The sequence below is a fragment of the Microcaecilia unicolor genome, chromosome 3 (genome assembly GCF_901765095.1).
Source record: "Microcaecilia unicolor chromosome 3, aMicUni1.1, whole genome shotgun sequence".
Taxonomy (NCBI): domain Eukaryota; kingdom Metazoa; phylum Chordata; class Amphibia; order Gymnophiona; family Siphonopidae; genus Microcaecilia; species Microcaecilia unicolor.
In genome coordinates this window covers 357,285,146-357,299,593 of record NC_044033.1, presented here as the reverse complement: position 1 = coordinate 357,299,593, position 14,448 = coordinate 357,285,146, and the positions used below count along the sequence as shown (strand labels likewise).

Below are 14,448 nucleotides of genomic sequence, written 5' to 3'. Positions count from 1 at the left end.
TACACTCGAGTCCTCATTTTGGATCCAAGATTAACACACATGGAGTGAATTCTTAAAAAAATAAACAAGTTAAAGGAAATAAAGAATCTGAAATTAACAATGCTATACTTTAAACAGAGCTCACTGATTTTTTGGCTATAAGAAATTCTGTTAAATGCCTAGGTTCAAAAAAAACATATTTTCCTGACTTGTATTTTATTACACATTTACATGGGTAACGAAGAAAAAAGGTTGCTCCAATCTGAAGCACTCCTGTTTTTAACAATAAAAATTGTCGACGCCTTTTTTGGGTTTCTCGTGTCACATCTGGGAAAATACTTATTTTTTGTCCCAAAAATTCCTTATCCTTATTTTTAAAGAATTTTTTCATGATCCAAACTTTGTCTATAGTCAAAGCCACTGTTGCTAATAATGTGGATGGATAAGTTCTTTCTGTGTCTGAAGACTCCAAAATAGCTGATACATCTAAGGGTAATTCCTCTTGTGCAATATTAGTTTGATCCGATATAGGTTTAGATGGTAGATAATACACCTGGGAGAATGGAGGCATAGATTCATCCGTAGCCCCTAATATCTCTTTTATATATCGTTGTAACATTTCCCTAGGAGTCACTAAAGGAGACCTTGGGAAATTCAAAAATCTTAAATTATTAATTCTTAAAGCATTCTCCAAATTCTCAATCTTCCGTCTCATATTGACTGTATCTTTTATTATTGTAGACTGAGTATTTTGAACTTGGACAATGTCTGTTGTTTAAGCTTCAATTTTATTAACAGTTTGTTTCAGCTCCGTTTCAGCTATCTCCATTTTCTCCTCTAATTTAGTTATTCGTGTATTCAATGTCTGCATTTGAGGACATAAAGTCTTTCCCAGGTTCACAATTAAAGCCCACAAACTGTCCAATGTAACTTCAGTTGGTTTATCCTCTAAAAAGGTAAAAATAGGTGATTTCTGTACCTCGTCAGTTGAAGCAATTTGTCTTGTCGCCAAATGATCTCCCGCAGCGTTAGTTATTCCCGCCGCCACACCTGTGGAGCTAGATTCCTTTCCAGCTCCATTGCTCGCCGGCGCTTGAGCTAGAGGATCCAGGCATACTTTCTCTGGTTCCCTTCCCAGGCCCAGAGAAGATGCCGCCATCGCCGAAGAGATTGTGATCCGGGGCTGCGGGGGAGGAGCTCTCTGGTCGGGGCTTAAGGTCACATCAAGCACAGATGTGGTCTCCGGGTCTCCACTCACCCCCGCCAACATCAGCGTGCTGCCCTCCGATCGTTGAGACATTGTGGAGCCTTGCAAAAATGGCACAATTGAGCCAGCAGCCACAGGAGGAAGCCTGCCTGGAGTCCCCGCGGCTGCCTGCTTCCCTCTGCGCTTCGGCATTACCAAGGTAAGAAGAGAGGAAAAATGCTACTGCTCCGTTTCAGATTCAAGACGCCATCTTGGATCCGGAAGCTGTCCATTTTGGAGTGATCTTTCTTATTAAGTTCATTTGTGTTCTTCACTTTTTTAAATCATTATTATTATGGAACTTTGTACTGTGTATTCATGTTGTTTTGGAAAGGCTCAATAAAAATATTTTTCAAATAAAGTCCTAAACTTTAGTAGAGAAGCTTCAGCATGTATTTATATAGGTAATCGGAATGCACATCAAGAGAGAGAGAGAGAGTGAGTGAGTGTGTGTTTTATCCAGGGTTACTTCTTGTTGTGTCCATACATGTTTGTCTCATGAGCACATCTTTCACAGCAGTATTTGTTACCTAAATATCTATGAAAGTCTTTGCAAGATGTGTCTCTGAAGTCGTACTGCACAAGCAGAATCCCTTTCACCGAGTCCACACTCAGGCTTTTCCTTTCTTTTTTTTCCACTGGTTTTGCATCAGTGAAAAAAAATGTGTTCTTTATTCACACTGTGAGAGGGATCAGCAATGAAGAATTGTGTTATCTTCAAAGTTCTAATTAACATTCAATAATTTGACTTTTTAAAATACTTGGTCCATTTTTGGTGCGATAGCTGGTTTTGGAACTTTTAGCCATCAATGCAAGCGTTCACAAATATCTGCAGATGGCTGCACTGATCCAAGTACTTCATCATATCATCAATTTCCAAACCTTCCTCTAGGAGGTATTTGACATCAGCATTCATTTCAGTCCAATCTGCTGTCTTACTCAGAGCAATCCACATGAAGCAAGAGAATTTCTGAGGAGGTTTCACTCACATCTCCAAATCCTGTACAAATTTTACACCCTATCCCTGAATGTGTCATACTCTGCATCCAGCCCCTTTTTGTTTTGTTTTGGGGAGGTTTTGTGCAAGAATTCTCTTGAAGTGCTAGGTTTTACAAGCAAGAAGGACATTATGCACTGAACTCATGTTTTCACTTCCTCAATTGAATTTTTTTTCCATTCCATTTCTTCAATGAGCAAGTAGAATATGCTGAAAGCATACATGTGCCAGAGGTACATATTACGGATGTCATCATCAGAAAAATTCTTGAGCATATTATATGATTTGCCTTGGTCCAAATGGCTTGGCTTGTTTGTCAATTGTGTACTGAAACTGGGTTGGTTTCCTCAAAAAATAGGGAATATAGTTTTGTCGCCTATACTGAAACAGCTTGACGGAGATTTAACCTTAGTTTCCAATTTCAGACCTATTGCAAACATTACATTTCTTGCTAAGCTGACTGAATTTGTGGTAGGGTCCAAGTTAGCAAATTATATTGAGAAGTACAATCTTCTGCATAGTTCTCAACACGGTTTCCGATCTTTTCACAGTATGGAGGCCCTACTGTTGTTTTTAACATCTGAGGTTGCACGAGTCTTGAGCAGTGGTGGAGAAATGGTTCTGTTACAGTTTGACATCTCTACTGCCTTCGATACTGTCAACCATGATACTTTACTAAGCCTGCCATCTGAATTTGGTTTCAGTGGCTTGTATTTAAGTGGTTTGAATCTTTTCTGAAGAACAGGCTGTTTATATGGGACATGCAGGTCAAGAACCATAAAATAACTTTACAACAGTAACTGAGAATAATGAGCAAAGCTAGGCCTCTGTGAACAGGCTATGAACAGGTTAAGAGTCACTGAGAAGCTAAATAATAAGAATTACACAAAAATGTGAATCTCATGTCAGCTTGCCCTTCTGTTGGAGAGACAGGCAGATATCTCTATATAGAAAAGGCACCACCAACGTTCTAAATGAAGCCTCCAGCTGGAAGTGTGAAGGGGGAGAGATATCCGGTTTCCCCATAAGTGTCTGCCCCGCCCTTGCTCTCTCTGTAACACAAACAGTGAAGGAAAACACAGCAAAGCACGAAATCAAATCGCTCTCTCTGTAACAGTGAAGGACTCAGAGGGGGAGGGGAGAGAGAGCAGAAGCCCTCACTATCTCTGTAACATAAACACAGCACAGCAGAAAACTTAACACTGAAGGACTCGACTCCGAGGGGGGAGGGGACAGAGAGGACAGACAGCACAGGGGAAGGGAGGGAGAGAGGGCAGAGGGCAGGGACACACACACTCCCACATGCACACAGAAGAAAACCTTGCTAGCCCCGTTTCATTTGCATCAGAAACGGGGCTTTTTTAGTAGTGGAGTCATAAGAGAGATATGTGTGGCAAGAGAATGAAGTAATGTAAGGGAAATTTGCTGCTGACCATGAAAGCAGATAATGAAGAAGACATAACTTTGGTTGCTGGGAAGATGGTTTTTGCAAAGTAAGATAACCTTACTGACCTTACTTATGATAAGCAAATATGTTATGAAGAACTTTGCTTCTGTAAGATAGAATTTGCTGGAATATGTTAGAAAATGCTGACTTTGTACTTCCAATACTAGTCTATGGGAAAAAAGGATATAAAAGGAGAATCATGGACAGAGGCAATCAGAGAGCTAATGTTAGAGGTCACGTTTGTGTCACGGTTGCTGTCTCATATGAGAATTAATTAATTATATTACTTATTCTAATTGTATTCCTGATTGGTAAGTGTAAAAAACAATTACTGATTATTCTCATATTACTATAGCCTTCTGTGTCTTTCTGTCTCTCCACCATAATTTCTGGAGTCCTGGACATTCCAGGTTACAGTACCTTTATACCTGGGAGAGGGCAGCAAGATAAACAAGGCATTATTTAGTTTTGAAGAATGGCAGATTCTCTATGGGAATCCCTTTGTGGAGTTCCCCAAGGCTCTCCCATCTCCCCACTTCTGTATAACCTGTAGATCAGATCCCTTGGTCAAATATGGTTGTATCCTGGTGAACTCATGTTCTCATATGCAAATGCCATTTTCTTTCTCATCCCCTTTGTTCAAGGTATAGATTCCTTATTCTCTCAAATTAACAATTGTATACATAGGATTAAAGATTGGTTAGCTAATATCAAACTTAAGTTAAATACTGATAAGACCAAATTTTTATCGTTCTCTATGAACTCAATGTGTTAATCTCAAGAACTGAAGAATATAAATGTTTGTATGTCTTATTCTTAAAGTAATTCTTCAAAGCGAACAAGTTGCTCCAAAGAAGGAAGGAAGAGGTCTGCAAGAGAGAGACCTGGAGGGAGGCTCCAAGTGAAAGATTCCTCCCAAAGGGTTGGCTGGACGGCAGTACCTGTGGGGGAGTCCCTGGGATGCAGGGAGTGGCTCTAACTCAGAGATTTTGCACCTTGTGTTAAGCAGTAGACACCCAGGGATTGCATGAGAAAAAAACAGAAGACTGTAAAGGTTAATTCAGCACTTAGTTCCCTAAAGAAGCTTGAGTTATAGTCAAACAGAGAGCCCCATAGGGTGTAATAATCAAAAGCTAAGTGCCATATACTACATGTTTCAAAAGACTGTTTAATGCTCTGTTTCGATATACCATGACAGAGACATTTTAAGTGCACAATAATCAAAAATTTAAAAACAAAATAACTATAATAAGAGTTTTGAAAAGAAGGTTTTTTTAAGACCGATGATAAGATAGGAGTCCATTTAAAGCTGGCATAAAGAAATTATAACTAGCTGCCATGCTGGGATGTACAAGGTCTTTTTCCTCCTTCTTTACAGCAACTTGTTCACTTTGAAGAATTACTTCAAGAATAAGACATACAAACGCTTATATTCTTCAGTTCTTAGCACAATGGATATTTTGCTGAAGTATTTGCCTGTATTGAAATTTGAGTTAACCCTCTACGAACTCAGTCATGACTCCACAGGTGATTTGGGGTAATGATGTGTCACATTTTAAGGTTCCAGGGGAGATCCGGGAAATTATAGACCGGTGATTCTGATGTTGGTGCCGGGGAAAATGGTAGAGGCTATTATTAAAAACAAAATTACAGAGCACATCCAAGGACATGGATTACTGAGACCGAGTCAGCATGGCTTTTGTGTGGGGAAATCTTGCCTGACCAATTTACTTCAATTCTTTGAAGGAGTGAACAAACATGTGGACAAAGGGGAGCCGGTTGATATTGTGTATCTGGATTTTCAAAAGGCGTTTGACAAGGTACCTCATGAAAGGCTACAGAGGAAATTGGAGGGTCATGGGATAGGAGGAAAAGTCCTATTGTGGATTAAAAACTGGTTGAAGGATAGGAAACAGAGAGTGGGGTTAAATGGGCAGTATTCACAATGGAGAAGGGTAGTTAGTGGGGTTCCACAGGGGTCTGTGCTAGGACCTCTGCTTTTTAATATATTTATAAATGATTTAGAGATGGGAGTAACTAGCGAGGTAATTAAATTTGCTGATGACACAAAGTTATTCAAAGCTGTTAACTCGCGACAGGATTGTGAAAAATTACAGAAGGACCTTACGAGACTGGGAGACTGGGCGGCTAAACGGCAGATGACATTTAATGTCAGCAATTGCAAGATGATGCATGTGGGAAAAAAGAACCCGAATTATAACTACATCATGCAAGGTTCCACGTTAGGAGTTACGGACCAAGAAAGGGATCTGGGTGTCGTCGTCGATAATACACTGAAACCTTCTGCTCAGTGTGCTGCTGCGGCTCGGAAAGCGAATAGAATGTTGGGTATTATTAGGAAAGGTATGGAAAACAGGTGTGAGGATGTTATAATGCCATTGTATCGCTCCATGGTGCGACCGCACCTTGAGTATTGTGTTCAATTCTGGTCGCCGCACCTCAAGAAAGATATAGTGGAATTGGAAAAGGTGCAGCGAAGGGCGACTAAAATGATAGCGGGGATGGGACTACTTCCCTATGAAGAAAGACTAAGGAAGCTAGGGCTTTTCAGCTTGGAGAAGAGACGGCTGAGGGGAGACATGATATAGGTATATAAAATAATGAGTGGGGTAGAACAGGTGGATGTGAAGCATCTGTTCACGCTTTCAAAAAATACTAGGACTAGGAGGCATGCGATGAAACTACAGTGTAGTAAATTTAAAACAAATCAGAGAAAATTTTTCTTCACCTAACGCGTAATTAAACTCTGGAATTCGTTGCCGGAGAACGTGGTGAAAGCGGTTAGCTTGGCAGAGTTTAAAAAGGGGTTAGACGGTTTCCTAAAGGACAAGTATAGACTGCTACTAAATGGGCTTGGGAAAAATGCACAATTTCGGGAATAACCTGTATAGAATGTTTGTATGTTTGGGAAGCTTGCCAGGTGCCCTTGGCCTGGATTGGCCGCTGTCGTGGACAGGATGCTGGGCTCGATGGACCCTTGGTCTTTTCCCAGTGTGGCATTACTTATGTACTTATGTATTATTGGATTATGGGAATTCTTTATATCTGGGGCTGTCTCCTTAGCAATTTTCTAGAATCCAGATGATTCAAAGTTCAGCTGCACAGCTGCTATTCCAGAAAACTCAGTTGGACCACATCACTCTTTTGCTGGATGCCCTTGCTCTGGTTGCCTGTGCAGGCTCGGGTTGTTTTTAAAAATACTTTTTTAGTGTTTAAATTTCTGGAGTATACTTGCCCAGAAGATGGTCCCATTGGTGAATCTGTTAAAATTTAGGACAACTTCTAGGAGTTGTAATTATTTTCTGTTAGCTTTTCCTGGTAAGAGGGTGCAGTTTAAATCTGTCTTCTCTAAATCTTTCTTTTTTTTTTTTTTTTTTTGCTGCAGTTCAGTATTAGAACAATCTCCCTTCTGATATCCATTCATTGAATAATTATTTTTTTATTTTGAAAAGTCCTGAAAACATTTGTTCACTAGACCAGGGAGGTTATAAATATTATTTTTTATGTTTGAATTTGATTTTTTAATCTGTAATTCCTGACAGTGATCAGTCTTTTACTCGCTGAGTAGTTATAACTCGCCTTGAATCCGAGAGAGCTAACATAACCTTTAACAACAAAGACTGTAAGTGGCAATCTTCTTTGATACTAATCTATATTAAGGAGAACTAAAGAGATTATACATTATAAAACTTTATATTGTTACTATGTAAGCCGCAATGAGCCTGCCATGTGTGGGAAAGCGCGGGGTACAAATGTAATAAATAAATAAAATAAATAAATATCCTGAGGGCAAGATAATGAGACTTTGTAAATACTATTTGTTTATTGCCTCTGCTATTGTTGTTGTCCCAGTTAGTTGCCTACATTGATTTTGAGTAAATTCATTGGTTCAGAACAGCAACAGCAGAATGGTCTGCCTGAGTAACCTAATGGTTAGTGCAGTGGGCTGAGAATGGGGGAACCTTCCATTGCCCCAGGTACAAATTTTGATTGTGAGCCCACCTGGGCAGAGAATCAAACTGGGCACATTTAAACCACTTTGGTTGTAACACTGATAGGCAGGATATCAAATGCATTACCCCTCTCTAGTTTCATTGGGCGTGCTCTGGAAGTCTGTTAGTTTGGTATGCAAATTACTTTTCCAGCCAAAGTATTATATTACAACAGAAAAAGTTCTGGAGTGCTCGGGGGGGGCAGAGTTGGGGAGGAGTCGACATGGGCAATATTCAATGCCGACACTTGCATAGTTAAGCAGCTAGATAGGACCACACAAAAAGCTGTCCTATCATTGGCCACTGAACTATGGTCCTGAATATCGGCCAATGCTTGTATAACTTCTGGGTCATGGCCTGATTATCTTTTTCTTCTCCCCTCCTGATGCCCCCCCAACAGCAACTCCCCCCTCCTTGAGTATTGCCTCAAAGAATCCTCCCAATATCAGGACTGCAAAAAATGAGCCCCCCCCTCAAGATTAGTTCAATTCCCAAACTCTCCCCAAAAAATCTTATCCCCCTCTCAACCCCCTCAATCCTCCCCCTGAAGAGCAAATCCCCTCCCAAACCTAAAACAAGCTTCCGCCCTCCTGAAGACTCTCCTCACCCACCTGTAGGCCCTTTCAGACCTCCCTTGAACACTGTGTGCACATTAATATGTGCACTGTTACAGTGCTAATGGGAAATAACGCCAGTGTTATGTTTTGAGAATCAGCCTCCCAGTGCCTTTTGGAGCTTTGTTGTTATTGCCTACCTCTGGGCATGCTGGGAGGAGCAGATATCCCCCCTCCGTCCGACTGCTCCTGAAGCAAATAGAAAAGATATGGTAACCTGTTAGACAGCTGTGCCTAGGTCACAGATCCAGGATGTAGAGAGCTTGAACTCTCCATGCTGAGACAGTAAACAGCTGTTTTTTTTCCTCTCAGAGTTAGTAATCCATAGTGATTTTTCACCTGCTGTGGCTTCTGTGGTGGCTGCCACTGTTATTGTTGTTTCTTTCATTATTTCATATTACCAGCCACTAACAGCTCCTTCTCAGAACTCCCAGTCAACAGCACACACCCCATATCTCCAGAACAGCGCAGAAAAATAGCTCTCCAATGCTCAAAGGAAATTATATTCAAATTATATGTGCACTGTAAAAGTGAAAGCAAGAGGGAGGAACATGCTTGGTGCATGCGCAGAACAGTTTCGCAGTAAGCGCAGCTCTTGTGCGCATGCACCAGGCAAATCCAATCATGAAGCACACATCGGTGCTGCACTTCTACAGTTTTAAATATATGCTTTTCCTTTTTTTTTTTTTTTTTTTTTTTTTTTAACTTAGAAGGCTTAAGCACAGAAAACAGGCACCAATGTGTGATTTCACTTTTGGGTTTGCTCGGACTTGCACATATTTCTTTCTCAGTACTGGCACTTACAGGCTTGCATGGGCTTTCTTCTGCTTCCAAAAGAAATCAAAACTGGCAGATTTTAAACTGGGAAATCAAATGAAATCCTCTTTTCAAACCTTTCACCACCAGCTCTGGACTGGCATTATTTTTCCAGCAGTAAAAGCAGGGTTTATTTGTGTGCTGTTTTCTGAACACTGGGAAGGCATAGCAAACATCATTAACATATGTTTAACTACATTTACATTCAATTTGTGGCCATCTTTGGCACGCACGTTGTTCCCCGCGCTAAATTCCTCAGAGCATTCCATGCAAATTTATATTCAAACTATTCCCACACTAACCAGCCTTACCACCAGCGGTAGGTTTTGAGAATCAACCCATAGGAGAGGGGCTAATCACGGACACAGACTCACTCTATGTACAGAATCCGTAATCAGGCTCAACAAGACTTGATTTGTTTATCTTGTCATCAACTTTATTAAATGAAGAATTGGGTTAAGGATTGGAGTCCCTTCTTTGGTAATAAGCAGCCCCAGGTTTAACTCTCTGAACATACTCGGTACAGGAACCCTGAGTAGAGGTCAGAATACACAGCTTCCTCTTTACTGCTCCATGCTTCTTTCTCCTCTCTGTCTCTCTGCAGATGCCCTGACAATTTCATAGACTTAGTTGTTTCTTTAAGGCCATCCTCCAATTTCACTCATACTGAGTGTACTGCATAAGTTTCAGTGAAGCCATTGTACAATGATTCTAATAGTACTCTACTGGCCTCAACAAAACCGGCTCCCTCTTCTTCAAAACCTTGCAGTTTTACTTCCTCACTTCAGGTTTCAGCACCGATCACTCAGTAGGAGGATCAACATCTTTATCTAGAACTGAAGTCTCTAGCCCTTACAGTGTAGTGTCTACTCTTGGTGTTCCTCAGTCCATCCAAGACATCTTGATAACTGCTCAGGCTTCCACTAGAAGAACATATGCTTTCAAGTGGAAGTGGTTTTCAATCTGGTTCTCTACTAATAGCCATGACCCTGTCACGTGTCTTCCTACAATAATTCTACAGTATCCATTTATAATATTCAGGATTGTCCAACCTCGGTCCTCGAAGGCAGCAGCCCTCAAGAGTTTTTTAGGATTTCCAGAATGAATATGTATGAGATCTATTTGCATACAATGGAGGCAGTGTATGCAAACAGATCTGATGCATATTTATTGGGGAAATCCTGAAAACCTGACCGGTTTGCAGCCCTCAAGGACCGACGTTAGACGCCCCTAATTTATTTGATCTTAGGCTTCCAACCTCTTCTGACAGAGTTCATCTCACTGCACTATCAGCTTACCATTCACCAACAGACAATTAATTGCAGCTGGTCACAACTCTCATAAAAAGCTTACTTCATGTAAAACCTTTGTTATAAAAGCGCTATGTACCTTGAGACCTGAATTTAATCCCTGTTTCACCTATAAAATCTTTTGAACCCCTAGAAACAATCTCTCAAGTTGTTAAGTTCAGAGAACCAAATACTCATTTATGATGAACCAAAATGGATAGGGTGCACAAGCTCTAGGTAGGGTAGAGCCTTCACATCCTTACTTCCCCCTAATATCAGTTCACCTAGGAGAGTTAGTGAGCCTCAGGCACTAGTAGCTTATGAATCATACACCCAAATCCATGAATATAAAATCATCTTTTGGATACATCCCAAGTTTTTAGTGAAGGCTATAACACCTTTTCCATCTGAATAAAGAAATAGTGCTTCCAACTGCCTGCCCAAAGACTTATTCAAATAAGAGAAGGCCCATCATACTTTAGATGGTAATGGGCTCTCATCTACTACTTGAACAGAGCTGCTTCATTCAAGACATTGACTCAGCTATTCATTTCATTTGATCCAACTTGAACTAGAAGACCAGCGAGGCGGGGGGGGGGGGGGGGGGGGGGGGAGCCTTCTGGCCTCTGCAGATAATTCTACTATAAACAAGCACATATTTCTCTCAACTTCTACGTCAAATCTCATCATACTAGAGTTACAGCACTGCAGCAGTCTTGAAATCTGCTTTATTGACTACAATCTGCATGGCAAACTACCTGGTCCTCTGTTCATACTTTCACTGTACACTACTTTTTGGAACAGGCTTTTACCAAGGACAGTGTCTTCAGTCAAGCAGTGCTGGCCAACCTGTCCTTGTCACCCAACAACTTTGCACTTAACTGTGCGAGCTGCCGTAGGTACTAACCCCAGATTATATATATAGTGCCCAAAATTGGGCAGCAAAATTTGGGCACTGATCAAAGAGATGTGTGCTTACGAGCCAAATTTGGGTGCAGGAATCGTTTCTAAGAGCTATTCTATAAAGAGCACTCAACTCAGAACCCCATTTATAGAATAGTGCTCCATGTCGATTTTTATTGCGTCCAAATTTGGGCCTTATATCATATATAATTGCTCTAAATCATAGAGATTTAATTGAGCATTTGAACGCATAGGTTCTCATTAATAATAACTAGCCTCATAAGCCCAGGGTACCTTTATATTAGGACACCTCTGACTGGCTCTCATCATAGGCTAACCCTGGGCTTATGAAGCTAGTTATTATTAATGAGAACCTATGCGTTCAAATGCTCAATTAAATCTCTATGATTTAGAGCAATTATATATGATATAAGTTTCTAATTGGATTTGCTGTAAGCAGTTTTGGAATTGTTTGTTGTCCAAATTTGGGCACCATTTGTTTAATCCGGTCCTAAAACAATAAATTACAGAGCAGCCTTATGCTTATGAAACACACACACTTGCGTGCCTGACTTAAACCTGCCTGTTGACAGAAAAGCAATGTTTTTTTCCCTGTAAGGTTGTTTTCAGTGACAGCAGGATTGATGAGGCACAAAATCCCTGGCACCTCGTTGAGAGTTGTCAAACTGTTTTGAGCTTGGCTATTAACAGAAGAGATTGCATTAAAATTCTGGCCTCTAGGAAAGCACTTCTGACCTGATGACCGCACCTATTTGTGTGCTTTATCAATCCTGCTGTCTACAGATACCATCTGTTATAGGTGAGCAATACCTTCTTAGTATTGTGCTAGGGGTTTATATAATACGCCACTAGCTGTCACTGAACAAAGCCCACCCCCCCCCACCCCAAAAAAAAAAAAAAAAAAAAAATTACCAAATGTGCTTGGTGCCTTCTCCGTGTGCAATTAATATTCACGATTTTACAACACCGACTTCAAAGCTAAATATTCTGTCCAGGAGAAAATTGCCAATTTTAGAACTGGGATCCATCTTAATGGTAATTCACAATGACTTATTATATTAAACGTATTTCTCAACTCTTTCCGATGAAGGAGGCACATCCTGGGATTTGCCTGAGATCTCAGCTTTATTCACTTCTGCACTGCATACGAAACCCCTTTGATCTTTTTAACATCAAGGCTCATTTCAATTTACTTTATGGAAGTTAACAAAATTTACAGTCAAATTTGGAATCTTGTGTCTAGCAATCAATAGACATCTTTAAAATACCTATGTTTTCAAAAACATCCAAAAGAGTGATTAATCATTCGTTTTTACCTTCCCATTTAGAAGGCTTTGAAACCTTAAATAAATGCATACATACAATCTAAATAGAGATCAGATGTGCAGCAACCGCTTCCGTAGGTGAAAACAATCTTTATCTATAAGTGTTCAATTCAATCCAAAGTGATCTCTGCGAAGCAATCACTGTCAATCAGTGCAACTCCAGCTTCCGCGAAACCTTCCGCTCCATGGAAACACACAACAGGCGGCGCGCGCCCCCAGCTGGCCTCCCTTGTTGATGACTGAAGCTCAGTGCTCCGAACATACGCCATAGACGAACCAGGACGCGCGCACTCTTTAGTGTTCACATGTATTCCCTTTAATATTGGGCCCACCAAGGGGGTCAGATTGAGAACAGGAGACGGCGTCAAGGAGGTTTATTAGACGACATGAGCCTATCTGGCCCGTTATTTGCGCTGAAGCCAGGAAGCTGAGCTTGCCGCCATATTGATTCACCCAAACCAATAGCAAAAGCTTATTAGAAATACCTAGGTGTGGTCCATCTGTAAAAAGTTTAAAGCTGTTCCAATTGGATAGGCAGTGAAAGGTGGTGGATAAAGGATTTTTTTTTTTATTTGACAGCTATAGAAATGATTAGTAGTAGTAGTAAAAATGAGCACAAAATACAGAGTTTATTACTGCTGTTTCTAGCAGCTACAATAATTTGTTATGCTGTTTTAGTGATTTTCAATTTTATTTCATGATATATATCTATATATTTGAAGCTTTCAAATAAATAAAAAAGCTGTCAAAAATTTTTAAAAATCTTTTATCCATCACATTTTAAGGCACTGCCTATCCAACTGGAACAGCTTTAGACTTGCTACAGACAGGGCCGTGCCTAGGGTCTCTGGCCCCCCCCCCCCCCGAAAATGATCGCTACACTACCCGCCCTCTTCTCCCCAGATCCTTTTCCTTTAAATTTACCTCTCCGGCGCGCGGCAGCGTAGCGTTAGTGAGAAAGAGGCGGCACTCCCCCGCCCCGACGTGTCTTCTTCCCTTCGCTCAGTGTCCCGCCTTCTTCTGACGTCATTTCTGACGTCAGAAGAAGGCGGAACCGAGCGAAGGGAAGAGACTGACACATCGGGGCAGGGGAGCGCCGCCTCCTCACTAACGCTACGCTGCCACGCGCCGGAGAAGTAAATTTAAACAAAAAAAAAGGACAAGGATCTGGGGAGAAGAGGGCGAGGTAAGCATGGTGCGGCAGGGCGCCCCCAGAGGATGGCGCCCTCCTGCCATGCTTACCGTGTCGGCACGGCCCTGGCTACAGATATGCCACAAATAGGCAGTCATAACCGTTTGCTATTGTTTTTATGTAGAAATATCTTTATTGTCATCAGAAGCAAAAAAAAAAAAAAAAAAAAGACATAACGCATCACTGAAATCCACAATACAGCATTGTAAATAAAGCAAGCTCTTGAGCAATGACAAAAAAACATCTTGAATAAGTGGTTAGGGTGGTGGACTCTGGTCCTGGGTAACTGAGGAACTGAGTTCGATTCCCACTTCAGGCACAGGCAGCTCCTTGTGACTCTGGGCAAGTCACTTAACCCTCCATTGCCCCATGTAAGCCGCATTGAGCCTGCCATGAGTGGGAAAGCGCGGGGTACAAATGTAACAAAAAAAAAAACCCTCCTCCCTTCACAGACTCATCAAAAACTCCACAACTCCTCTTACATTCCCCACCCTGATACCCTCCTAACAAGAATAATGCAAAGCAATATAAGCGGCAGAAGTTTGCTATTGCTTTGGACTATCCAAAATGGCAGCAAGTTCCGCCCACTGGCATCAGCCCAGATAA

General features: G+C 41.1%; 1 protein-coding gene across 1 annotated transcript in view; it reads right to left on the bottom strand.

Annotated features, from left to right (window-relative positions):
• Positions 1-12,757, bottom strand: part of ECT2L (epithelial cell transforming 2 like) — a 118,455-nt gene extending 105,698 nt beyond the window's left edge. Inside the window, exon 1 of the mRNA XM_030195521.1 lies at positions 12,688-12,757. The gene's annotated coding sequence lies outside the window, so the exon portion shown is untranslated. The remainder of the gene's footprint in view (positions 1-12,687) is intronic.
• Between the last annotated feature and the right edge of the window lie 1,691 nt (positions 12,758-14,448).